This window comes from Diprion similis, chromosome 7, assembly GCF_021155765.1.
Source record: "Diprion similis isolate iyDipSimi1 chromosome 7, iyDipSimi1.1, whole genome shotgun sequence".
NCBI classification, from domain to species: Eukaryota; Metazoa; Arthropoda; class Insecta; order Hymenoptera; family Diprionidae; genus Diprion; species Diprion similis.
The window spans coordinates 8,215,166-8,242,290 of NC_060111.1; positions in this window are offsets into that span (position 1 = coordinate 8,215,166).

A 27,125-nucleotide genomic window follows, 5' to 3' on the forward strand; every position below is an offset into this window, starting at 1 on the left:
AGAATGCATGTGGCAGGAAAACAGCAATGAAACCAATTTGAAAAGTTAAAAAATAACCTATTTCTACCATTTCCATGTCAACTAAAAAAAAAAACGAAAGTCTGTGTTCATCTGCTCGACCATTTCTAGTCTTCCTTCGTTAAATTTTTCAATCATTTACAGAAATTGATGATGGAGTAAAAATTTTGGCTGGACAGAACTTCACGACTTTTTTGGTACAAAAAATTACAACCAAGATCTATTTTATTTGACAAGCAAGAGATCAGCCGGTGATTGGATGGCTCACGTTAACTGCGACTATGCCTGTCGTAACCAACTTATCTATACATGAATTTCACGAAAGATGAGGTCGGTATCATCTTCAGCGTGTCGCATGAATTCCAGCGATTACCGATTCTCGATGCTCCGGTGCTTTTCAACGTTGGAATTATAACAAACGGCAGCAAAGTTTTCAAGTTTGGCATTCTCTTTGGCAAAATATCCGATATCGGGGATTGGCAACCCTCCCCCCTCCCCCCCCCCCTCGTTTATCTATCTACCCAGCTATTATCTGGATATGCAGGATACTCGCAGGTGAAGTACGTTCGTTATAAGGTATTCAAAAAACGCGTTGCTCCCATTTCAGGGGTAAAAGACATTTTTCAGTTTCACATTTTCGCTGTATCGAGTTTACCAAATCGCCTATTTCATTCTGAAAAAATTTCGCCGCAATGACTGAAATTTCGTCCTGGAAACAGAATTTTAGAAAACAGTATTTTCACGCTATTCAAAAGCTTGGTTGATTTTATCGTTGGAAAGAAAGCAAAGTGGTTTAGTGATGTTTCAGAATATGTTTGTCAATAGAATCTCATAGATTCTCTTGCGATTGTGAAATCAAATCTACGCCGTGAAATCATTTTGTAAAGATTGAAAAATGATTGTTTAATTGTTGTGACTGAAAAAATTGTCGTTCTTTGCGAGCTTGTTTTGCGAAAAAGCGATTCAGTTGAATTTACCAGAGGCTATTTGATATTCTGATAATACCACGAGAAAAGTAATATTTCATTGAATTGACTAAATTGAAATGAAAATTCATTGAATTGAATTTTCTCGCGACTTTGAAAAAATTATTTCATTGATTTTCGTATTTACAACAAAACATTCTGTTCCGGCGAACAAATTTTTCACAATATGTATCTACAAATTGTTTTTTTTTTTTAAATTTATTTATTTATTTTTTTTTAAGAAAAAAGTATCCGCCAAGTTCTTACTTTTTCCCAATCGTATTTCTCGATTATTTCCAGCGATATTTTCACTTTCTCTGAAACGTCTTACTCTCAATCTCTTTCTCTCTTTTTAAATTTAACTTCAAAAATGCTTTGCGGACTTTTCTTTAATAGTGGGTTTCCCTAAGTTGGATTACTAAGCATTTCATTAGACCAACAGATCTTGAATCGACACAAATAAATATTCATTTCTCCGCCCGTGATCGCTCATTTTATTGATTCTATGACTTTTGGAAATGGCGTTCCCAAAGTTTACTTTGAATGCAAGAAAAATTCTTGCATTGTGATTAGAAAAGCAAAAGCTTTTCGTACTTTGAAATAGGATTTGACTGCATCAAGTTTCAGAGAATATTATTCCACGATGACGAGGAGAAAGGGAAAGGATCGTCTTTTTGAATGAAGCAGGACTTGGAAATCGTTCGAAGTCTTTTAACTGAGCTTGCAGAGTTTTTAAACCGAATGAAATTAGGTATGAAAAAAGTTTCCTCTTTAACTTTTTCAACTCATTTCAAAGCGTAATTGAATAAACGTAATTACTCTCATCAAAGAGTACACGGCTGAGTTCACGATGGAAAAACATAATTCAACTTTCTAAAAATCTAACCATCGTTTGTCAACTCGAAAATAATTTGGTTACAGAAGATAATGATCATTCGAAGGACAGCTTAAATATGAGAACCGCAATATTTTCAAAAGTCAGACACCATAAAACTTTGGTAATAATTTAATTTCATTCTTTGTATATATGACGAATAGCTGAAGTCCCCTAAGATTTCCAAAATGCTAAATTCCTATTGAAATTCAGTACGTTCAACTGAATTGCCTTTTTTTTCCCCATGGAAGATCAGGCACGTTTAAACACCGCGTTAGTCGCCGGAACGGAAAGTGCGAAATTTGGAGAAAAGCGAATTTTTATGGGTATTAAATTCGTGTTTGTCGTTTCTCTGATCTCGGAACAATTGGCACATATATATGCTCTGGGCCACGCAGCGGAGATTCAAATCTATTATGGATTCAAACCTCTCAGACCCTGCCACTGTACAACCATTTCAATATCAGCAGAAAAAGATTTCCGCATCTACTGATTTAAATTAATCAAATAGCAAGATTAGATTACTCATTTAATTTATTTTTAAACATCGATTTTCGTTATATTATAATCAAAATTTTTGTATAACAATTTGTTTCTGAAACTTTTTATACTCGTTAGTTAGAAAATAAACGACAAGTTCATCCATTTGTAAATTCATTCCGAAAAAACCACGCGTAAAATATTTGTTTAAAACTAATCAGAATTTTCTTATCTTGCCTTTTATCTACAATCTTTGAAAATTTTCGATATCCTTTCTGAAGATTTTTTATTCTACTGGACTGGAAATTTGAAAAATAACTTATCTGGTGACATGATGACCAAGCAGCTTCCGCAAATAGAATAGAGCATACGTTGATCTTATAATGGTGATCGTATTCCAAAAATTAGACATGGCGGATCCAATATGGACGACAAAAATTTGGAATTCGATCGAATCAGGATCGCTGATTACGAGTCTGAAATCAGATTTTGAAAACTCATTACGGTGAATCGAATCAGCGATATTATTCGATCGAATTTGAAACTTTCGGATCCATATTGGATTCACCATTTTGAATTTTTGAAATTTGATTTCAAATTTGTAATCAGCGACCCCAAAGTCCATGGGTCCATGAAACTTGTTATAAAACTGCGGACACTTGAATCCTTGAATTTCGGTCAACGTCGATTGAAGAAACTGAAAAAAATTTGTAAATTTGAAAAATTGACTTTATTCTGGACGATCCTCTATACTACGAATGAATCGCCGTTATATTTGTGATTTCACGGGCTTTACACAGATTGACGGTTCTGTTTTAAATCCCACTTCCGGTGTCCTGCAGCGAAGGATCAAACGTGATGCGAAAGTATATGAATAACAATTCACCTCAAGCACGGTTTTTGGTCAATCTCGAGGATTTTGCAGGGAAAACACCGTCGTCAAAATATATTTCTGACTTCTCACCCCGGCAAAGCATTGGTTTGAAAATAACCATAACGTGGTTATAGATATTCGCGATGCAAAACGAATGGAAAAGTAGTAGAAAAATAGATCAACTTTAAGGCTACGAGAACCTCGACGAGTTGCCTAGTACAAAGACTTCATATGACCGAGACTGGATTTTTACGATTCACTTCGTAGCGTGAATTCACGTGACATCAACGTGAAGTATGTCGATCATAAATTCAGATGCTTTCAAGTTTTAATAATTTCAAGCTATATCACGTGACTTTGAATTACACAGAGTATAACTGATGCGCTTGGATAAAACTTTTTGCTTCTTCAGGAAAATTAAATTGCAGACCCATTTTTTCAGAATTTTTTTTCAACGAGCCGTGGTGAGAATACAAAATTGTTGAATAAATAATTTCTTTGAGATTCCAGATTGATGTCGTAAATGAAATATTATATAATAATATTTTGGATTTTGAATCTATAAAATATTTCGTTTAAGTAGCAAAAACGTTCTTTGTAACGCTACGAAAATCCTTTTTCGCAATTCTATTAATGTAGCGAGAATTACATGCAAGCCACGACTGTTTCAATTACAATAATTTCAACAATAATTTCGAAATCTTTATTATAAAATCATTTTATCGTTTAGATATGATTTAGCAATAGCAAGAGGATTTTTTTTCCTTCTGATACTAAATTCTTTACTGAATTGGATTCAAATATTTTTGTTTCGTTCTGAAAACAGTTTCATTAATTTGTTGTTGTTTTTTTTTCCTTGTGTTTGTGTGTCATAACGTTTTGGTAGTTTTATATTAACCCTAGAATTACTCGTAGTGAAAGAATTTTGCTTACCAGAATTAAATATTTTTCTCAGTATATGTATGAGTTCCAATAAATCAAAATGATATCAAATAGTTCAGTCAAGTACGTTTTTTGAATTTCCCTCAAAAACTGCTGTCGACAGATGAAAAACGACTTGACCATAATGCAGAACGGAAAATTCCACGTCGAATTGTATCCTCACATGTCGGAAATGGAGTCGGATTAATAAATTAAGAAGAAGAAAATATTTCACAAGAATTTCCCAGATACCGTTGATAAAAAAAATTTCTATATTTTGAATTAGTAAATCCGACTCCATTTCCGACATATAAAGACATAATTCGATGTAGAATTTTCTGCTCTACATCAATCTTTGAGGAAAATGCAAAAAACCGTGAAATTTGGCTGTTTTCTCGAAACCCCGAGTATACAGCTCAAAAATGACTTCAGATTTGAGTTCCTGAGTATCAAAAACCCCGATAATACCAAAATGCGGCCACTCAGTCGAATATTTTTAACTCAGACCTATTTCAACTCTACTATAAAGAACATGAATGTTTCGTAACGTCGTGATACAGGTTCTCCATACACCATGACTATCTAATTCAAGCAAAGTGGTTCTTTGATCAACAACCACTATGACACATACCTATAAGATCGGAGAGGAAAGGTTATCTCGGCTGGGTGAGCTCGGGAGAATGCGTTTCCTGAATTCAACCTGCACTTCAATGGTTCAAAGGTCCAAGGAAGCCAGAGGGTTCACATAGTGGGCGGACGAATTGATCGTCGATCACCGCACGGCTTTCACCGGAAACACAGATACACACATGTATACATACTAACATATATACGTATAGTGTATACCTGTTACATACGTATAATGTGCATAGTGTACTACACGTTTATATATATATGTGAATTTTTGAACAGGACAGTTCAAAAAAAAAAATTTTCAGAGGTTGCTCCGAGTTTTTTAAGACGTCAGACATCGTCAAAAATCGATTTTTTTTTGAATTTTTTCTCTCGTTACGGTATAATTTTATAGACAAAAAAAAAAAATGTTTCCGAAAGTTTCAGTTCAAAATTTTAATTTTGAAATGTTGCTCATAATTTTTTTTCAATTTTTTGGTGCATTTCTTCAGATCTTTTCGAGCGACCTTTTAATATTCATATTAAAATTTCATAAATTTTTTTTCTTTAATTTAGTAAGAAAGAATCGATAACAATACACCACGACATGAATTAAAAATCAAACAAAATACTGAAAATATAATTTTTTTAATTTAATTTTTTGACGATTTTTGACATTATTTAAAATTCGGAGCGTCCTCTTAAAATTTTTTTCTTGAGCTGTCCTTCGGAGTGGGTTCTTAAAACATTAAAAACTAACATTTTGTCCCACGATACCCAAAAAAAAAAAAAATAGTCGTTTTTTTTGCGCGACCCTAATATACATATAATACAAATGCAGTTGGGATGCAATCGAATCCTTTAAAGTGTTAGAGACGCGCGATGCAAGGAAATCTCTTTGACTTCCTCGACCAACAATCTAGCCCAGGTCCATGGTTCGACCTTATTCAAGCTCTGGTTGGCTTGATTTATGCCACTAGTTCCGTGCGACGCTTCGTATGTACGGTCCGGTATGCCTTGTGGCAAAAAAAGGACCATTGTGGCCCGGACTGCCACGTTCTTCCTGGCCGGATCCCAAGCGAAGCCTCGTCCACGACGGGGTTGAAGAATGGCAAAAGAGGAGGGAGCAGGGGGGGGGGTGGCGCAGTGGCAAAATGGAAAGTAAAATAAACTGATGACCAACGTACTATTCCTTGGCACAGAGAAGAACACTGTAAAGAAAAAGGAAACAGGATGATAGAAAAACTGTGAAAAGGACTTGCTGGTGAATTACTTGCGGCATGCATACCTGCGTGAGAATTTAGAGGATTTGAGAAGAAATTGTAAATTTCCGAGGTAAATCAAGTTGAATATGATTGAAAAATCATCTTTTAAGTAAATATAGGGAATTGAAAAAAGTGTGAAAATACTGAATTTAAACTGTAAATATCTTGTTTAGTGAAAATTTCATAGAAATATGATTGTTTCGTTATTTTTTCTTACCAAAAATTTGTACGGTTTGTTCGATTTTAATTAAAAATGGCTCATTTCGTTCGTAAACGAATTCTCAACAAATTATTAGAGACTGATTTCTTCTAAAATTTATTTTTAGCTCTTACGAAAAAACCGACATACGCAGTCGTCCTAATTGATAAATGAAAATTCATGATTCAGCAAGGTGTAGATTATTTTTATCCAAAACCTGATTCAAATCGGACAAACAATATGGATATACATTTGAAAATTGGATTTTAAAAATTGCATTTATGGCCGCGTTAAGTTTTTTTTAACGGAAATGCCATCATAATTATTTCATTAAATCCATAGACCTTGACAAAAAACGAGACAATGGTTGTTCAAATTATGATGTTTTCAACGATAAGTTGAAAAAGAGACGTTACCGACCGTTTAAAAACGATTTTTAATGATAGACTCTACGGCGTATAGGTTACAAATGTCGGATCCAAGATCCAATGAAATGGCGCGAAATTTGAATGTCGTTAATCATATTTTTACGTAACCTGCGAGATTTTTAACAAAATGAAGATAAAAACTTTCATTTTTAATTCAAAGAAATCTATTCGATACTGAGACGCATGAAAATAATGGAACCATACACTCGCTATTTATTGTATCGTATGGTAACGGTAGTTGAATGAACAATTATGGACAGAACTTTATTAATAAAATTATAATAAGCTATCATCCAAAATATTCTCAGAATTCAGGAAGTTTGTTTTCGTGCATCGTTGCAAAAACTTTGATTTCAATTATACAGTTTTGGAAAAGGATGTTTCATTGAGTTTGGAAAATGTGATAAAAAGTGAAAGAACTAAACATAAATCTTGACAGCTGTAAGAGAATATTAATTAAATTTCTTTTTGAAATTTTCAGAAAAAAAAGAGTCGATATTTTCCCCATTACCCTCAGGTACATTACTTTAAAAAATTTATACTCTTCGACGATTCGAGAAAAGTTTTTTACTCAAATACTCTCAATTCGTTAAAATAATTTGTTAATAATGTACAAATTATTTCCAAACTATTTCATTATTTCATAAAGACCCTGAGATCGTTACGATCGCAAAACGTATGAAACTGTAAAACCTCGCAAAACTTTCTTACTACCGAGGTGATCAGTCATCGTAGAACCTGACGGAACTCGATGTAGCGATCATCGTTCAGCCTTTGTTCGATATTCATGATAACCCAGTGAATTACACGTATGCAAGACGAAATCCTGGCGCTATAATGAACAGGATACAAAGCAGGGATGTAACAATTGGTCCTACAAGTGGTGCAAGGTATCAGAAGCTACGAACGGCATTCAGAACCGCCACGTGGTTATTAGGTGCGGCGTACCTACTTTAAAGTTCTAATTGTAAGGTGCTATCAAAGGTGATCGTTAATAAAGGGTGAAGTTACACGTTTATCGAGCCCGCAGGGTGGCTGAGGAAAATGTCGGATGGCCGGAGGCTGCGCGCTTAACTCTTGCAGAGCGACTAATCGCTTGGAGTTCACGTCGTTCCTTGGTGTACGAAAATTAGACGTTTTACGGTCCGACGTTCCGCGGCCTGATTATGTCATAATTTCACACGGTTCGTTGATTAATTAAGCTCCTAATTAATTTAAGCTTTGTGGTGGTGTAATTTAGATTGGCTCGGTTTGGCGCCTCGCAAGCCTCGCACAACTTTTCAGAGACAACCTTTCAGTCTGCAACACTTTTCACTTGGCTGTTGTATCACACCTTCAGCACAATTCGGATCTCTCGTATTACCGAGGCACGTGGCATCTTCTTCATTAGAGACTAACGAGCCTCCGTTCAAGACGCAACGAAGTCACTTCTTTTTACAAATTTATACATAATATGGTCTCGAAGTTCACTTTGAGCGATGGAATTCAGCCGTTACGAATATTCACTGGCTCGAAAGGAGAAAGAAAGAAAGAAAATAAAAAAAAAAAAAAAACGGATATCAGCAGAAAAACAAGACTCGTATAATTGGCTTCGCAATTAAAAGTCAACCTTTTTTTTTCTTTCCGGTTCGTTAAAGTGATTAGAATTTTATAAACAGAGTCTGTTTTTTTTTAATTTATTTATTTTTTTTTTTTTAATTTACTTAAGATTTTTTTTTCAACGAATGATCAGATTTAGTTATCTAAACTGTATCTTACGATATTTATTTACATCCGACTGATTCAATTGTGATTCCAATCTATTGACTCGTCGCTGATCACGCAATTACTTGTAAGCGGAAATCGATATTCTGACACAACGATTGAGCTCACTTGTGTTTCATTCTCAGTGACCGATACATGACGTGGGAATTTGATTTCAGGCAGCCGGAAATGACGCCTCAAACACTCGTCTGATGGAAAAATATATATATATATATATATATCATTCAGAAAAGGTATAAAGAAGATATTTAACTTATCATTCGCATTGTGGGAACATTTTTTCAAATTATTAGAAAATGTTCAGAAGATTTTTCACGAAACTGCAGAAGAATGAACTTGAACAATTGATTTCGTTAATTTATATAAACAAAATTATACGTTAGCGAATTCATGCGACAAATTTTTCACCAAACTTTTAAGACTTCATTCGAGTTTTTACGAAAGTCAAAATATGCACAGAAATTTTTCTCCAAATTTGTTGAAAAATTTTGAGTTGAATTTTTTTCTAACAGTTCACTCACTGATTGAATTATTCAACGTTTTCCCACGTTTTTCTATCACAATGTCTTCAAATTCTAAGGAGATTTTTTTCTTTATTCTTGAATCTTGTCAACTGTTCCAGTTTCCACTGGAACCAAGAGATTTGACAGCATTTCTAATATGAATAGACTTACTTCGCTAAAAGTAAAAAATACACAAACTCAGTTACTGTCAGAAATTTTTAGAATACTAGACTGGTACTAAGATCTGTTCGATTTCAGGGGATATTCTGGTATAGAGGCCCCAATTTTAGGCAATTTTCTAAGTGTGATAAAAAAAAGAAATAAAAAACATTTTCAACATGCATTTTTTTACAAAACCTTATTGATGTTTCAAGAATGCCAAAAAAAAAAATCACAGAAAAGGAAAAATCAAAAATACAAAAAAAATACAGGGTAGTAGTGTTCCGAAACAAAAAACCCAAAGAAATTCTTTATCAGTAAAGATGTTTCGATAGTCCAGAACACGGAAAAAAAAGAATAAAAAAGATTTTCTTGTTCCCCTGTTTTCTGAACTTTCTGAATTTAAAAAAATAGCTATAAATTTTCTGTTTTTTTTTTTTTAAATCCGTGCTTCCAATCATAGATAGATATACAAAGAACATTTCCACCAAATTTCAAGTAAATCGGTCCATGAGAACTTGAGGTATCATGTGAACCGTACCGAAAAAAGTAGTTTCGAGCAAAAACGCGTTTAAAGATTCGTTTCGGCCGAATCGGTTTAATTGGTTCGTCAGAAGAATAACTGTAACTACGAGAATAATTGAAATTTTTGAAAAATCTTCTCAGAGGCTTATTCTTAAAGGTCTAAATTTTGAAAATGTGAAGAGAAAAAAAATCTATCTTTTAAATTTTTAAACCAGAATACCCTTTCAGGTACCAAAAAATGTATTTTTTAAATCATCCAGATCGATCAGTTTTCGCGGATAAGCAAATCTGGTTCTAACGATGGTTCTAAGGCATATGGGTAGTGTGTATACCTATGGGAAGAAATGGCCTCGTCCTGATGATGGGCAACTGCGTCTAACAAATCGCCAGGTTCACATCGTCCGGAGAAAACGACAAGCCTGACGACGGAAGAGAGCAGCGCCGAGTCAGAAGGCGACAAAAACACGGTTCGCGAACCAGAGAATTCGCCAAATCGAGCGATAGCCGAGACGTTTGTTTGATTGGCTGATAGCATTGTCTGGATCCCCTCGGGCAACTGCCTACAGCGCAAAAATACAATACACCCTGATAATATGACGAGGATTCGTCGTGTTCTCTATGTATATATATAGTTACACCCTCTTTTTTCTCTAGCGATACTTTGTTTATTTATTTTCATTTTTTTTCCACTTTTTTCCCCATTTCTTTCCATCATAAAGAATTTCTTCTTTGTTTTTTTTTTCTTTTTTCCTTCCAAAAGAAATCTCAAATTGTATGGAAATATGGGTCACGAATAGTGTGTATTCATTTCTGGCCCGCATCTTTTTTTTTTTTTTTCCTCCCTACTGGAGAATTGTTTTTAGCTTGATCTAAAATGCAGAAGCATATCTGTGGTTATTAGGATGAGTAAAACAAATGACTATTTTTTGATACGTTAGTCACCGTGATGATATCGTTCACGATGACAAGGAATAAAAAAAAAAATTATTTACGATTTTCCATTTCCCGTTTAAATAACATGGGAATTCTTTTTTTTTTCTCTCTTTTCATTTTGGAATCTTATTATTCAACTACGGATTGGCCTATCGTGAAGAGCAATACAAATTTTTTTAGGAAATTGAACAATCTACAAAAAAGATCTTTTGCGATTTTTTCGTAAATTTACTGGTTCAAAAGTTATTTAAGGTTAAGAATTAGTTATATGAAATTTCACGATTTTTATCATTTTCACTTCGAAATAATGGTTGAGAGAAAAAAAAAAAACTATAATATCTTTTCTCGAAGTTTTATGTTATCTTCTTTACTGAAACATCAAAATTTTTACCGAAACTTCCGATTACTCAACACGAAATAAGTTTTTAACGCATACTGTTGTACAAAATTTATATTTTTATCAATTTTTGAATCAGTAGATTTACGAAAAAATTGCAGGAGATCTTTTTTGTAGATCGTTCAATTTCATAAGAAACTATATATTGCTCTTTACAATACGACAATCCGTTTTCGAGTAATAAAATTCCAAAATGAAAAAAAAAAAAAAAAAAAAAAATATTTCCTCTCTATTTCGTGAACTATATGATTATGTATAATTAATTCAACATTCATTGTTGCATGAAAATTATTCGTTACCAGGTTTGTAAAAACTTTTGATAATAATCGAGTAATCGCGTGAAACCTGAAGCTAAGTTAAAATCTTGCTCAGAATATTTTCATTCAAAACCTTTAAAATCGTTCAAAACATGATGTGGAATTTTCAGAAATATGAAAAATCTTGCCTCAAGTCTCGACAAGTAATTTTTATTCTCTTTAAATATGACGAGGCACGAATCCAACGATTGGAGCCCGCCTTTTGCTCGCCTCATTTGAATGGCGCGGCTCTTATTGATGTGTGTATTCAGGCTTCTGTGTTGGTACATTGCTTTAAACGCTGGCGCATATTCAGCAGGGAAGTATGGTATTCGCGTGAAAAACGCCGCGTAGCTGAACACGGAAGCTGTAAAAGCCTTCGATCGGTATTCAATTCTTGGAAAAATCAAAGCCGCAAGCTTTCATGGGGTGTTTATTGAAATTTATTTAATTAATCCTCCCTCCGACAGCCTCTGACTCGGTCGCAAAGTCTAGTGCGATTTAATTAATCGTGAGATTTAGCACGTGGAATTTCTGAACCCCGTGAAAATTTAATTTGTTCAAAAAGTGATATCAGAATAAGAATTTCGATTATCAAACGACTTTTAAATTTCGTATCCCATTTTCGCTTCTCCGCTTTTTTTCAGCACGGTGGAAATAATTTGCCCCTAATAGAGAATAACCTTATACGGTGTGGATGGTCTGGCACATAGTAAAACGGCATGGCGAATGATGTTCAAAGGAAGATCGCTTCGAGCGGAATAACGTAAGTATAATGCCCCGATCTCGCTAAAAGAAGAGCGAAGAAAAAAAAAAAACACGAGCCAAAAGCAGAAGACGCGAAAAAAGGAAGTCGAGGAAAATGAAAGAAAATGAGATTGATCTTCTTTGTAGCCGGGTACACTTTTCTGCTTTCGGCGTACAGGCATATGGACTACAAATGCGGACGAAGTTAGCTGTCAAAGGGTTTGCTCGTTCATTTTTTGTCTCATTTTTCTTCTCATTATTTCATGTTCACTCAGCCGACTTTGAGCACCTGCTTCTCCGAAGGATGGCAATTTTCACTTGCGAGAATATTGTCGGCAAATCCCTTTTCAGAAAGTTCTTCACCGATACTCGGGTAAAAGACATACCGTTCGAAACGTGGGACTACATTTCAAACGAAAACTTAGTTCCAATTCCTGATACTGACACCTAAGCTTCCTGAAGAATGTATGCCTGTACAATATCTACAGGAACATACCACCATTACGGATTCTGGTGCAGCGAAAGATTTTCCAAAAGATTCAAAAGTTTTTCAAATTTTTGAATCCCAATATGACCACTTTGAGGTGGTAATATCATCGCGATTTTGAGGCAGAAAAACTTCTTTAACCTCGAATGACTACTTTGGAAACTTGAAATTATATCAAACTTCAATGAATTGTCGAACACTAGAAACTTGAAGTGCAACTTCGGATGAATTTATATACAATTGAAAATACCTTCGTAAATGACGTTGACTTACTACAAATCACTTTGCAATGATGATTTAATTGAATCAATTTGAATTATTGGTAAAGAAACTCACGAAGCAGGTATTTTCCTGAATTATTGGCTGATTGTATTCGATACTTTTTTCTTCTAGAATATATTCCCTCAAATAACGGCAAAAATTGATATTTTTTTATCAATTTCTTGTGTCCTCCCTTGTGTGTGAGAATTTTATACAATTTCACAGCTTTCTTGGTAGAATGAAGAACAGAACAATAACAGAAAGAAATGAACAATATTCGAATAATACATTTTTAAGGGGAAAAACTTTGACCTTGAATATATTGGTTTCAGAAAAAATTTCAATTCAAAATTTCAACACATATTTATTTTATTTCACGTTCATTCGATTTCCTTTTGCACGTAAATAGCATATAATTTGATATTTAATCGTTAGATTCCAAATCAGACAGCAAATCTTTTTTTTCATGCCATGCTTATTTTCAAGAGCATAAATTTTTTTAAGTTTTTTGAACTATGATATACCTGGGAAAATATTAAATACAGCTATCCCGAAAGACAGGAAAATACTTCTTTCACAAAACCCCATTAAAAGTTTAAATTTTATGTCAATTGTGAAAACTTCGAGTTTCACTGCCATGTTTCCTAAAGAAAATATTTTACACCGAATAAGGAATGAAGATATTAACTTCTATAATATATTTTTTATATTCGACGATACTGGAGTTTAAGATAAAATACTGAAAACGACAAGTGCCAGGTGAAAATAAAAAAATTAACAATCTCTCTGAAGCTGGCTGGAACCAGCAATATTTAAAGATTCTGAGTCCGGAAGTGAGTTGTCAATTTGCCCACCGCTCATTACGCTACATCAAGAGTTTAACGAAGCTATTGATAACTGGTGTTCAAGAGTTTCGCCGAGTTGCACTCATACTGATTGCCCGCATATACACGTGGAGATCTGAATGTGCGAAATCGTCGTGTGCGCACTTTGCAAAAGCAACACTTGAGCCATAATTGCTTTTCTTTGTACGCTCGTCGAGAGTACCGAGTAGGTGCCAAGTAAATGTAGACGGCTCTGCGTGGAATGGCGGACTTATTGCTGCGAATAAAACTCGCTGTACACGTTGCACAAACTGCTGTGGAGATTGAAGAAAACACTGACGTTGGGGGCAGAAGCCCGAATGAAACAAAAGTATGTACTTGTGGTGTTCTCTCTCGGGCTGGACTGGAGTTAAGTAAGATGTGTAATAACGGCGCCAAAATACCCTAGATCGGTGGTGATTAATTGTTGTAACGTTGAATCTGCGTGGGGAAAAAATGACCGAGACTTTAAATAACTCACACCGCAACTATACATGATGGCATTGCCGAGCAGGGTAGCCTTCGCCAGAAAAATAATTCACTAACAATATAGGGATTTCATTATACAGTTGGTACACGTCTCACTTACAATTAAAAGCTTTGACCTCGAAGAAAGGGGCGTGTCGTAGGAGTTCTAGGCACACCATCTATACTCATACCACGTGCTGGTGTGGACTCAAGTAAGATGTGTACCAACGGCACTAAAATACCCTAGATCAGTGGTGATTAATTGTCATGACGTTGAATCCATGCAGGGAAAAAATGAGTGGGACTTTAAATAACTGTCACCATAACTCTTCATGGTGGTATTACTGAGCAGGGTAGCGTTGGCCAGAAAAATAATTCCCAAACGATATAGGGATTTTATCAGACAGTTGGTACACATCTCACTAAAAGGCTTTGACCTCGAAGAAAAGAGCGTGTCGTAGGAGATCTAAGCATACCATATATACTCACACCACGTATGTACTAGATAAAGACTGTACAGTGCACTGCATCTGGACTCAGAGTTTTTACGAGTACATACAGGGTGTTTCCTAGTAAACGTCGCAGTATGTCGGCTTGCCTGCCTCTGAGGAGTACGAAATAGTTAAGGGGTTACATGAACTTGTCATAGGCGAAATTCAAAATTTTTTTTCAGAAATAAAATGCATTTTTTAATCGAAAACAGGGCGTGATTTCAAAGTGCACTTATTGAACTTGATGAATGATTTTTTTTGTCAAGATATATTCGAAAATTGGTACAGTACAGGAATTTTACGAAAACGTTTTTTCTTTGCGGTGACCACGAGAACTTGAGAACGCCTTGTCTGAAACTGTCGCCAACCCACAGTTCAGCGACTCGTTGCTATGGCAATTATGTCATAACGATTGTTATAACTTATGAAGCTCCCTGTCAGGGAAACGGTCAGGGGGGGGGGGGGCTATACATGCACACCGGGGGATAAACCAGGCGTCGGGTGGCGTGGTCTTGGTATCTTCCTGTGGAAGAGATGGCCGGAGGACCGTACACGCACCCGAAAGGTCAAGCCAGGCATCGGACACCTTAGTTCGACGCCTTCACGAGCGGAGCGCTCCGGCGCCATATTCGCGCCTGAGGTCAGCCGGCTGCGAGCGCACTGCGCATGCGCGGCGGCAAGTGAGCACGCGGCGCGAGGCGAGTCGGGCTGGCGAGAAGCGAGCAGCGCTCAGTTGGTGACTAAGGTTGAAAAGGGCAAGAGCCACCACAGCTTCCGCCATATGTAAGTCACAGAAACATACGAAAAAATAATACTGTTAGAATATATAGATTGAACGAAGGATTTTTAGAAATTCTGTTTTTTACCAAAGTGGCTGTGAAGTTTTACTGAAAAATCGCTTTTACAAAACTTTATAACATTTTCGTTTTACCGCATGAAACAGCGAGATTCCATAGCAAATGAGATCTTTCGTTCAATCAGCAGATGTTCATGTCTTATAACAGAATGATTTTTTTCGTATGTTTCAGACAAGACGTTTTCAAATTATCATGGTCACCGAAGGAAAAAAACTTTTTTGAAGAACCGCTTCACCTCGTCAATTTTTAGATATATCTCGACAAAAATAATTAGATATCAAGTATAATAACTGCACTTCGAAATCACGCTCCGTTTTTTATTAAAAAATGCATTTTAATCGCAGCAGAAATTTCTTGAACTTCGCTCGTGATAACTACATACCTATAACCCCTTAAGTTATCGGTAAGTAACTTCGTAAGTAGCGCGTTTAAGGTTCTCGCCAGTGAGCTGGAATTGCCGTACTGCCAAATTGTGTGCATTTCACTTACAAAGGCTTTAAACGCACTACCTACCGAGTACCTACCGATCGCCGATTTATCACCGGCGTCTATTCGTCTTTATCGGTGAACACGTAAGAGTATGGTTACCTACCGATAATTCGGTAGATCTGTTTTAACGATATTTGTGCCCCTCAGTGGTAGGCAACTCAACCTACTACATCGTTTACTCGGAAACAGCCTGTACATACGCTTTTTGTGTAACTGTTTTTACGAGTTTCGACCAATGTGTAGCAAAATATGAGTTTCAGCACAATTCGAAATTTCTGAAGCTTATGAACAAGCTGCGCGAAGCCCCGAAAGTTATCCAAGCTTTCACGGTGCTTGGTCAAAGAAGGCTGCTCGGGCTGGCACGGATTTTGTGCTGGGAAATTAGAAGGCTTCTTTAGCGTTCCTTAAGTATACTTTACACGTCGAGTGCCTTCACAGTTGTTTTTTAACTCATAATCACTTGATGATTTTGGTCCCGATCGATACCTTGTCCTTTGAAGTCAGAAGTGATTGGATCTTGAGTGAAATCGTCCGACCATGAACTATTTCTAGGTTTTTTTGCGAAAATTGTTTTTTGTTTTGGCTGCTAAATAAGTTTCAAACGAATCGACCGATTTTGATATAATTTATACAGTAATCCATCGATTTTCTTTCACTTAACCTAGAACTGGTTAAATTTTGGAAAAGTCAACCGTGTCACCGTTAAGTTACTTGCAAAAGTGAAAATTTGCGCGTCCGAAATTCTTATTCACGAAAGTAACGGGAATAATGGAAAATTCTAGGACTCGTTCTTCCAGGCGAGACAGTTCTTCCCGATTGATTGAAACCGTTTTCCTCAGCACGGTGAGGTTATCCAAGCTTCACCGGGCAGTTTCGATACTTGCCAGTGATTCTCTACAAGGTTTATCGCCGCCGTCTGTTCATCTTTATTGGTGAATACGTACGAGTACGGTAAACGGCAGTGAAAGAATGAAATAAAAGAAACGATCGACGGTTTACAAGGCGTAAAAACATCCCGACTGTCTAGACCGTTACGACAAACGGTTTGTCGAGACCGAATATATTATTGTTTTATAACCAAAACCGAATCTCTATATGCGAATAGGGATGTAGAGACTTTCGTAAAATAACATCAACCAGCCACGGACGATGAAGCGTGAAATTCAAGAATTGATATTCTGGATTTGAAAGTATTTTTCCAAGGTATTGCACTCCGTCAAACACGTAACGTGAATCTCATTAAGTTTTTCTACACCCTCGCTTCGACTTGTTGAGGAAATTCTTTTTGATCCATTTGTCAAAGTTGAGGCGATCAGAGAGTTTGCTTTAGCGATTTCTTTCAGCCTCCATCGACTTATGAGCAACTCAGAGACGTCAATTTTCCAACTCGCGTCTACGACGTATTTTATTATTTTTTGTTAACTTCTGAGTCCGTAGTTCTCGTTTACTTTTTTCCAATCGATGTACTGTTAATTTGCTTTTGCTGGTATCACTGATTTTCAAATTTTTCAAGGTTCAGGTACAAAATTGACCTCAAAATTCTGTCTTTTATCAAGGCTTCTGGAATGCTTTGGAAGAGAAGTCTGTCATTTATTGCTGAATTTTTTCCGACTGAAACAACTTTTTAAATTCCTTTATCTTTGTCAAGACATGTCTCAGGATAATGCTTGTTAACTAATTTTCCCAAAGCATTTAGTCCACACCTCAAACGCAACGGAAGCTATAGAATGTATTCGAAGAATGAGGATCCTGCGTCAAAATTCTCAAAGAAACCTTTTTGCATTTTTGAGAAAATCAATTCATAGATGCATTTTGTAGAATATTTTATTGTATGAACACAATATTTTGTTGTAAATATCAAAATTGATGAAATTATAGTTTTAAAATCACAAACGAATTTAGTTGAATAATATATCTTGATAAATACGAAATCTCAACTTTAATCTCGTCAATTTAATGAAGCAATACTTTTCTCGTAGAATTATCAAAATATTGAATACCCTCTAGTAGATTCAACTGAATCGCTTCATACAGTCCGTTAAATCTATCGGTGAATAAAGATTAGTCGTATTTACAAAATCATGAGAGCTACTAATCGATTACCATTATCAAATAATACGTCACATCGTAAATCTATACAATTTTTTCTTCAAGTGGCAAAATATTCTCTGTGACCCATGAAAAATTTTTTCTCCCAAGAGAAGTAAAACGAGCAGTTATTAGGGCTCTAGGGATCAGTTCAGTATACATAATCAGCAGAATTGAATCATTCGTAGTCTCATACCATTAAATCAGCATGTCAATTTCTAATGGCATAATTATTTATCGTTGTATTGCCGTGACACTTGATTCATGTAGCATAAATTACAATCGAACAATAATTTTTCAGTAACAACAATCAAACAATCATTTTTCAATCTTGACAAAATTATTTCACCGTGTAGATCATCCTACTTCGCAATAGCCATAGAATCTATGATATTGTGGTCCAAAACCTTCAGACGTAGGGAAAGGTGGACAAAACAGGGCAGGGAGGGGGGGGGGGGGGCAAAACGGGATACCCTTAAAATTTTATAAAAACAATGTTGTTTTACGGAACGTTTTTTAAATAGCCAAAAAAGACTTCTATAAACATTATTGAGTACTATTTTGAACTTTAGGAAATTTTGAAAAAAAAAAAATTTTTCCCTGATATCTGAAAATCATTTTTATTTTCTTTTGATGACTATTAAGAAGAAGAATAAAAACAAAGATTTAGCGTATTTGACTACTGGAAAAGTAAGTATTTCTTTAAGTACCCCGTTTTGCCCCCGCCAGCCGTATTAGCAAAAATTTTTCATTTCAGCGCATTATAAAATCAACTCAACTTTTTGGTTATGTGAAAACAATCTTTATTCGGATGTACGTTTATCCAGAAATTTTGTTTCCAGAAACAAAGGTCGTCGCATTCAAACGTGTTTTGCTCGTGTACACATTCGAACGTTGAATCCTGAAGATTGCTGAAACGAATTGACAAGTGAACCGTGAACTGCGACTTGTAGCCACAAATAAAATAAAAAACCAAGGAATAGTGGAAGAATAATACTCAACGCTTGAGGTAAACTAAAAGCCAAGAAGAAACCTGCGGATCAAATTTGTTCCGGCGGATGTCAGATTCTCCACCCGGCAGCGTGTCTTCCCTCCCGGAGCTGCGGATGTCAGAAGGTTTAGAGGTGAAAAGCTGGGCGAGGAGAAGGTTGGCGGAGAGTGGAACGATGCAAACCGCCCGATGGCAGAAAGCCGCGTGGAAAATGGCGCCAAGCTCGACATCCCTCTTGTTGGAAAGACGAAGTCACCACGTAAGGAATCGTAGGACCCTAGCGCTTTCTGCTCCCACCTTCACGCCCTTTCACCTTCCACTCTGTTCCTCGGTACGTCGGCTAGACTGCCCGGCGCATTCCCGAGGGATTATCACCGCAATATCCGTTAACGCCGAGGCTGCTCGGATCGAGTTGAAAGCCCCGATTCTCCCCTCCGTTGAGCTTGTTGCAAGCTTTTGGGTCGAATGTCAGCCGGAGACCTTTTTTACATGTGTGTAGAGTCGTTGCTGAATTTTTTCCAGCTCCGAAATCGACGCTTATACACGTAAAAAATGGCACAACGACTTGACGAAGTTTGTCAATAAGATGTGAACCTAATTTTCAACAAAACAAAGAACAATGGAACCTACTCGGCAGGCATGAACGACAGCAAAAGCTAAGTGTACAAAAAAATTGTTATCTTTCAAAGAAAGAAATTGGACACGAAACAAATTTTAAATTCAAATTTTAAAGTGAATAATTATAATCGATGACTGATTAGTCAATAATTAATGTTCACAGTTTACGTTGTTTTTTTTACAAACTTATAGAATTGGCGCAGCAGATGCTTAAAGAAAAACGAAAAATTCATTCTAAATCAAAAATAAGAAATGAAAATTAACTGACTATATATCTACAAATGTGTGGAAATAATTTTCTTTATTATTAAAATCTAATATCCTTAATAATAAGTTTTCTTTTTTTTATTATGTTTGATATATTTTTCTAATAAGTGACTAAAGTGACTAAAACCGTTACAACATGTATCTGTTACAGCATAGTTGCATTTGCTCTAATGGAATTTCCCATGTAAAAGCAGTAGAAAATAATTTTATGGCAATGATTTATCGCGTTACGGCTAATGGATGCACGAAGTGAACCAAAATGCATTCAAAAGCTGCGGTATTCCGCTTTAAATCACAAAAAAGTTTTTCAAATCAGCTTAAAAATTCACTCCTGTACGTCCGTTTAATTGGAGCTCTGCACAAACGATTAGCGAAACGATAAACAGGTTTATACGCTTACGGAATATCCGAAATACAAAAACCAAAAGTTTTTATAGTCCTCAATATATCCTCCATGCTTTTACGGAACGGATTTTTGATGAATTGAAATTTGGCTGAGTCGCGACTTTTTCATCAAATTTTGAGTTTGTTTTCTGAGACTTTAGGAAACGCTTTTATTGATTTCTTAAAAACAAAAGGTTGAATCAAAATTCCATTCCACAAAGGCTTAGAGGATATATTGAGGATTATCAAAGTCATGGTTTTTGGACTTTTGATATTCCGTTCGTCTACATACTTGGTTACGTGGTTTTATTCATTGTTTTCTGATGAGGTACGTAGACGTACAAGAGTTCATTTTTAAGTTTGTTAAAATTTTTTAACCCGATTTCAAAGCGAATATGTGTAGCTTTAAATGTATTTTGTTTCATTTTCTTCCATGTATTAGCCATTAGCCACAATGAAGCAATAAAATAATCGCAACCCCCTTACTAATATCGCATTTCAATTTGAGCTTGTTTCAGCACATATTATTTTAACAAAAAAGAAAAAAGAGACAAACAAACAAATAAATGATTCGTGTTATTACAAATTGAGTCATTAATTTTCGCACTGTTTAAAATGTACTTTGTGTAAATGAATATTCAAATTTATCGCTTTTTGTGACGGAAATAAACTTGCACTAGAAACTGATGTTTCCTTCATATTTTTCAATTTTGAATCTTCGAATAGGCATTTATGTTGCCTGCAGTTCTTTCAAAAGAAAGCCACAAAATACCGGCCCCTTCGAAAAGTTTTCTCGATCAATGAATCGCCTCAACTTAATCCGTGCAGCTTTGTAGAAAAAAACAAACTTGCATTCAGTCCAATTTTGCCATAAACTGGTGATTTTTATCAGCGGGAATATCGTGCTTCGCAAAATTATTTCCTTTCACTTCTGTAATTTTACATTATACTTTTACTATTGAACTGCTCCTGAAATTATTTTTTTTTTTTATAAGCCCAAAGATCATTTCATTTGTCATGGAGCAGAATCAAATTGATTTCTGAAGATAATAGCAGTTCTGAATTTGCATGCCTCTTCGCCGCCTTTGTTTCTTCTTTATTCCGAAATTCGCAAGTCAAAATATCGTTGTAATAATGCGATTCCTGCTCAGAGTTGCTAAACGGTACTTATGAAAAGTATCGGGAGGATTTGAGCTCGAACGAGAGCTTTTGGGGGGGGGGGGGGGGGGTGAAGTTCCGAATTTGAAGTCGGTCTTCGAACCATTCAAGACTTTGATGTTTCGTCAATGTCTGATTTTTTTCACTCCAAGTTTTGCCACCAAAAAATTCGGATTTTGGTGCCTTTAGAACTTTGAGCGTCAGGTTTCGGACCATTCGAAACTTTGATATTTATTCAAAGTTTGATTTCTTCACTTCAACTTCAGCCAGCAAAAAAATCTGAACTTGGTGCTTTCGGAACTTTACACTTTCAGAACTTTGAACGTCGGGTTTCGGACTATTCGAATCTTTGATGTTTATTCAAGGTTTATTTTTGCACTTCAAGTCTTGCCACCAAAAACTTCGGAATTTGGTGCTTTCGGCTCTTTACAAATTCGGAATTTCAATCCCGCTCCAACAGCTTGATCTGAGAATGAACATAAGTTCCAAGTAATCGGGGGTCCTCAAGAAAAGCGGTACTTTGCAAAAGCACATCCACGCCGGGACAGCTAGCCCAAATCGCTGATCGTAATCGCCGCAATTTTTGATTTTCCACTCGATCGGGTCGGCGCTTCGCCCAGTTCGCGGCCAATTCCTCCGCAGATCGGCCAATTCAGAGAAGGTAACGTCCTCTTGTATTATTCGAAAGTACGAAAGAGAGCAAGAAAAGTATAGAAGGTATAGGCACGAACCAGGAAGAGGAAATTTTGTCGTTACCGCGAAAAACCCGATAAGATATCTTCCCTCGTTTCCGCAAAGGGGATCGTGGCCAGACCCTCTTAGATTTGTATAAAATTCTCACCCAAAACCCACGCCAAAGTCGGTATTTCGTGGTTCATTTTATGGTTAGTGGTTTTCCAATGAACTTGATGTGTCTCTTTAAGGGGTCTACCCAACTGACGAACAGAAAAAAGGGTTTTTCAATATTTTTATTCTAACCATTTTTTTTTTTTTTTTTTTTTCGCAAAAAACTGCAAAAAGAGCGGTCTTTTTCAACTTTTTCAAAAAATAACTTCAAAATAGATGCATAATCGACTACTCAAAATCTCTATTAAAACGATGAAATCGTTTTTTATGTGCTCACCCTCCTGCCTCTTCTCTCCACGAGTTTTCATAGGCGAAGTTTATCCTCGAATAAAAACCCAAGAGGAGATCAAAATTGAAAATTCAGAATCAGAACTCGAATCTTTTAATTTTTTCTGGTTTCATAGTTTTTTTTCTTCAGATTCCACGAAAAACCCTCAATTTTTTTCTTCACGTCGGTGCAAAATAAAATTCAAATGCGTGACTGAAAGTGTTAAAACGAAAATCTAGCGCTCTGTCACCACATAATGTTCTCCATTTATTCGATTCGTTTCTTTCTAACAATCCGAAAAATAAACATTTCAAGTTTTGCGTAATTCGTTGCGTTGGTGCTGATGGTTCATTCGAAAGTTTCTCCGAGGCTCCTTCCGATAATCAAGTTCTAAAAAAAAAACGCGGCCTTTCTTTTACTTCGACTCGTTTTTCCTCCTCGCTCGCGGTTCGAGGTTCTGTTACCTTTACGTTGCCATTAAGCCGTAACTTCGCCCGTTTTAAAGTTGGATTTACTCCGGGAATGAAATGGACTCCTGACGCGACTTGCGTCTCATTATTGTAACACGGTTTCCTCCCCAAACTCCCTCGCCAAACTTCATCCCCAAGCTCCTCCTCGATCTTTCCCTGATTTTTCTTCATTTTTCACTTTTTTTTTTTTTTTTTTTTTCATTATTATCTCTGAGACACGCGACGCGCCTGGTTTCTTCGTGTCGTTTTTTACTTCCTTCGTTGTGGTTAGAACTTGGTCAATATAATATATGGAACGAGGGTAATATTTTCGAACTTAAATTTCCGCCAAAATACCTTCAACATTGCAAATATAAGGAAAGTAAGTAAGATTTTTCGGTCGGTAGGAGGAATTTAACCTTATTGTAAGCATCGTGTAGATATAATCTTGGGGTAAAGTTTCTTCAATTTATTCTCAACTTTCTTTAACGTCGAGTGACAGAAGAAAAAAAACAGAAAAATAGTTTTATTAGATAAACTGGCCTTTTAAACAAAATTTATTCAAACGCGAAACCGAAGTTTGTTGATTTCTTATTTACAATAAATGTTTGAGAAACTAAGTAATGTTTTTTTTTTTTAATCTGAAATATAGTTCTGCTTTCTACAAAAAGTGAACTTTATCTAATAAAACTATTTTTCCTTTCATTTAAGTTACGTTGAAGAAATCAAAACTCGACATCTAGAACTCAAAAATCGTGTTGATCAATGTTATTTATCGACGTGAAAAAGACAAAGCAAACTTCATAAGTAATAATTGAAGAATTGGTTATTATTCGATGTATAGAATCAAAATTTATTTATTTAAATATAACCTCAAGAAAAAAAAAAAAAAAATTATTTCTGACCTGTGTTATACATGATGAATGAAAATTTGATTTTTTAACAGTTCTAAGACTATTAATTACTTTCCAGATTGTGAAACATGTGAAAATGCATGAAACAAGTTATTTCCGATGAACTACTTGGTTCTGCCTGGTATCGATAGTCAAAATTTATCGTTCTGAATCGCTATTCTATCCAACAAGTATTGAAATTTATACTTTACTATAATACTCAACACCACCCGTTGCCTTAAAGTTTCACAAAATATATTCTTGTCCGCCATATGTTCCTTGGATAGACTTATCGTCCTGTGAGATTCAAATATTACCGCACCAAGTCGAATGTTGAATTGAGGAAAGATGCCAAAAATCAACATCAAATCAATACCTCGGAGTCAAAATTTTTAATCTATTGGCACGTTTTAGTACATCCAATTTTACAATCTACATCTTTTTTTTTTTTTTATTAAACAACGTTTGGTCGCATGTTTTCCTCAAACTATATATGAAAACGTAACAATTGTAACAAGTTTATAAGAATTAAAAATGAAAAACTAACTATAAAAATGAAATCTATGTAACGAAAACGTGACGACTTTGCAAAATCGTTAAAAACTGCTAAGCCAGCTTGGACAACAATAAATAAAAGTGAAAGCTATGTATAAATAAAAAGAAAAATTGGCGTTAAATTAAAAGGAAAAATTTGTCACGAAAGAATTGTCGAATGAAATTTGAAAGTAAATCAATTTTGCGAATGAAGGAACAAATGAATGAATAATGAAGAATAATTAAAATTTACAGTTTTATATATATACATAAGTTTATACACGTCAGATTTATTCATTTATTAAACAAAAGGAAAATACATATACAGTTTACGCGAAAAGAAATAAATTATTCAAAATTGATAATAAAACAAAATCGATTGAATTGACACCTACGACATACGTCTAAACAATTTACTTTATAGTTTGGGTAAGTTCTTTCTAGCGTTTTTTATTTTATCAAAAAAAATCGTGACAATCCGACAAAAACTTGAGAAAAAGTTTGAAAATGAAAGGTAAACAAAAAATCAAAGGCATTCAAGTTCCAACCCTTTCGGTTGATATCACTTCGCATTAGAGTCTCACTCACGCCTTTCTACCACATCTTCATTTTTTTCTTCCACTTCTTCTTCTTTTTCTCACAGTCAACCTCGCAGCTGCTAAAACTAACTCACCGTTCTCGACAGAGCTTTAAAAAAATGGTGAAAGAAAAAAAAAAAATTTATCAAGACTAACACCGTCCTTTATACCTTCTAAATCCTTTCCCTTTTCCGGGATAAATTCCTCCGAGTTTTACAAAAATGGACAGACAGCCGAGCAACGGATCACTGAGGAGGGTGGATGGAAAAATATGGATCAAGAGAACAGGAAAAGGTTGGGATTTGATGCATTTATTCAGGCTTGTATTTACGGGACGTCGATCGATTCCGGTGTAGGTGATAACCCGTATATAGAATAGAATTTCAGCGGCAGGTAGATCCTTTATAGCGTTTAAATTCTGGCGGAATAAATTTTACACAAATATATTGAATATTTATTGCGTCACTCGAAGCGGATTTCCGGCCTACTTTTCATCTTCATCTTTTATTTATTCATTGATTTCGCTTTCTCTCATCTCTTCTATCTAACCGTATCAATTTCTGGACTATCCTTCTGTCGTTCCAGTTTGTGAATTTGAAATCGAATCAAAATACACGTGATAGATTTTTCTTTCTCCTTTTTTTTTTTTTTTTTTTTTTTTTTTACCGCTCAAAATATCGTCAACGTTGTTCGTTGTCGATAAACGAATGAAAATGTCGTTTATCAAACTTTAACGACGTACCTGTAATGCCACGGTTGACACCGTTACGTTCTAGAGGAATGGACTTAGAGACGACTGTTTCACGGAAATCTATCAATCAGTGGTCAAAGGTATTCCATTGAGGCCACAAATTCTCAGGGGTACTTCCGGTGGCTGTTCGAGAGGAATGTAACCTCTCGTATTCCCTGTACTAACCTATTACATTAGGACAAGTTCGATACCATGTCGCAGCACACTGTGATGAAGTTAATTGCGAAATGTGTTGAGGGATTGACTCAAGGTATAATCAACCGCGTCATGTGAACCAATTAAGTGGCATTCGTCAGTCGAAATTAGTAGAATCCGAATCTCGCTAAGTATATAAGAAGTTATGACTAGCATATCTGAAAGTTGATGACGAAAGGGTTCTTTTTTAGAACGACTGTCATTCATAAAAGCTTAAACGTTGTTCTAAAACTAGGGACTTAAAAATCATGAGGATGTGGGTTGGAAAATAAGCAAATATTGACTTACTGACTTCTTAATTCAATGTTAAGTTTATGAACGAGGTACTGATAAGAAATCATCGTTTTTCAATGTAAAATATAATTACAACTGAAACAAGAGTTTTGATTGCTGAATTGTGTAATTTCAGATTTTGTACACCAGTTTTCAACAGTTTTGTTTCCATTTGTGAATTGGAATATGAAAAGCGTGTTTGAATCGTTCAGATTCAATCGCGTGTTTCTAATTTACAACTTTCTATTTTCGTGTTTTCAAACTTGAGGAAAAAGTAGTTATAATTAGGAAAAAAATTGAGAATTGTGTTGTCAAGTTAAGTTTTGTCGACTCCTGCTTTATCCTTTGAGATTAGAAATTTTTATAAAAAAATTATTTCAACTAATTCATCCAAGAATATATCTTATTGGTAACAAAAAAATATACAAATATGATACAAGATTGCTAAATCTGTACAATATTGCAGCAATATAAAATTTACGGGTTATTAAAAACGATTAGAGTCAGTGTTTCCATTGTTGAATTGTTGTTGAAACCAGCACCAAACAGACCCTGACTTTCATCATATTTTGTTACTCATGCATATCAAACGTGCTTCACTCCAGTTAAGAGGCAGTTTACAACTTCATTTCAAAGATTTCAATCAATAACGTCAAACCAGTAAAGTAATTCAACTTTTCGCACTTGTATTGGAATCCATTTAAAATCAATATCGAGTGTAAAAAAATTTCACAAACGAAACTTTGAAAAAGTTTTCACAGAAATAAAAATTCGATATTCTTTCTCCGTGTCATTGGGCATCGTTAAATATAATAGGACGTGTTGTTGGGTATTTGGCTTTTCCAAAGCTCCCGGTTATCAGATATTGGAAACTCTTCAGTCTCCAAGTCTGTCAGAGTAACTGTCTCGGTAGAAGTGGCTGGAGGAGAATGTCTGATGCGTTTTTGATCATCTAA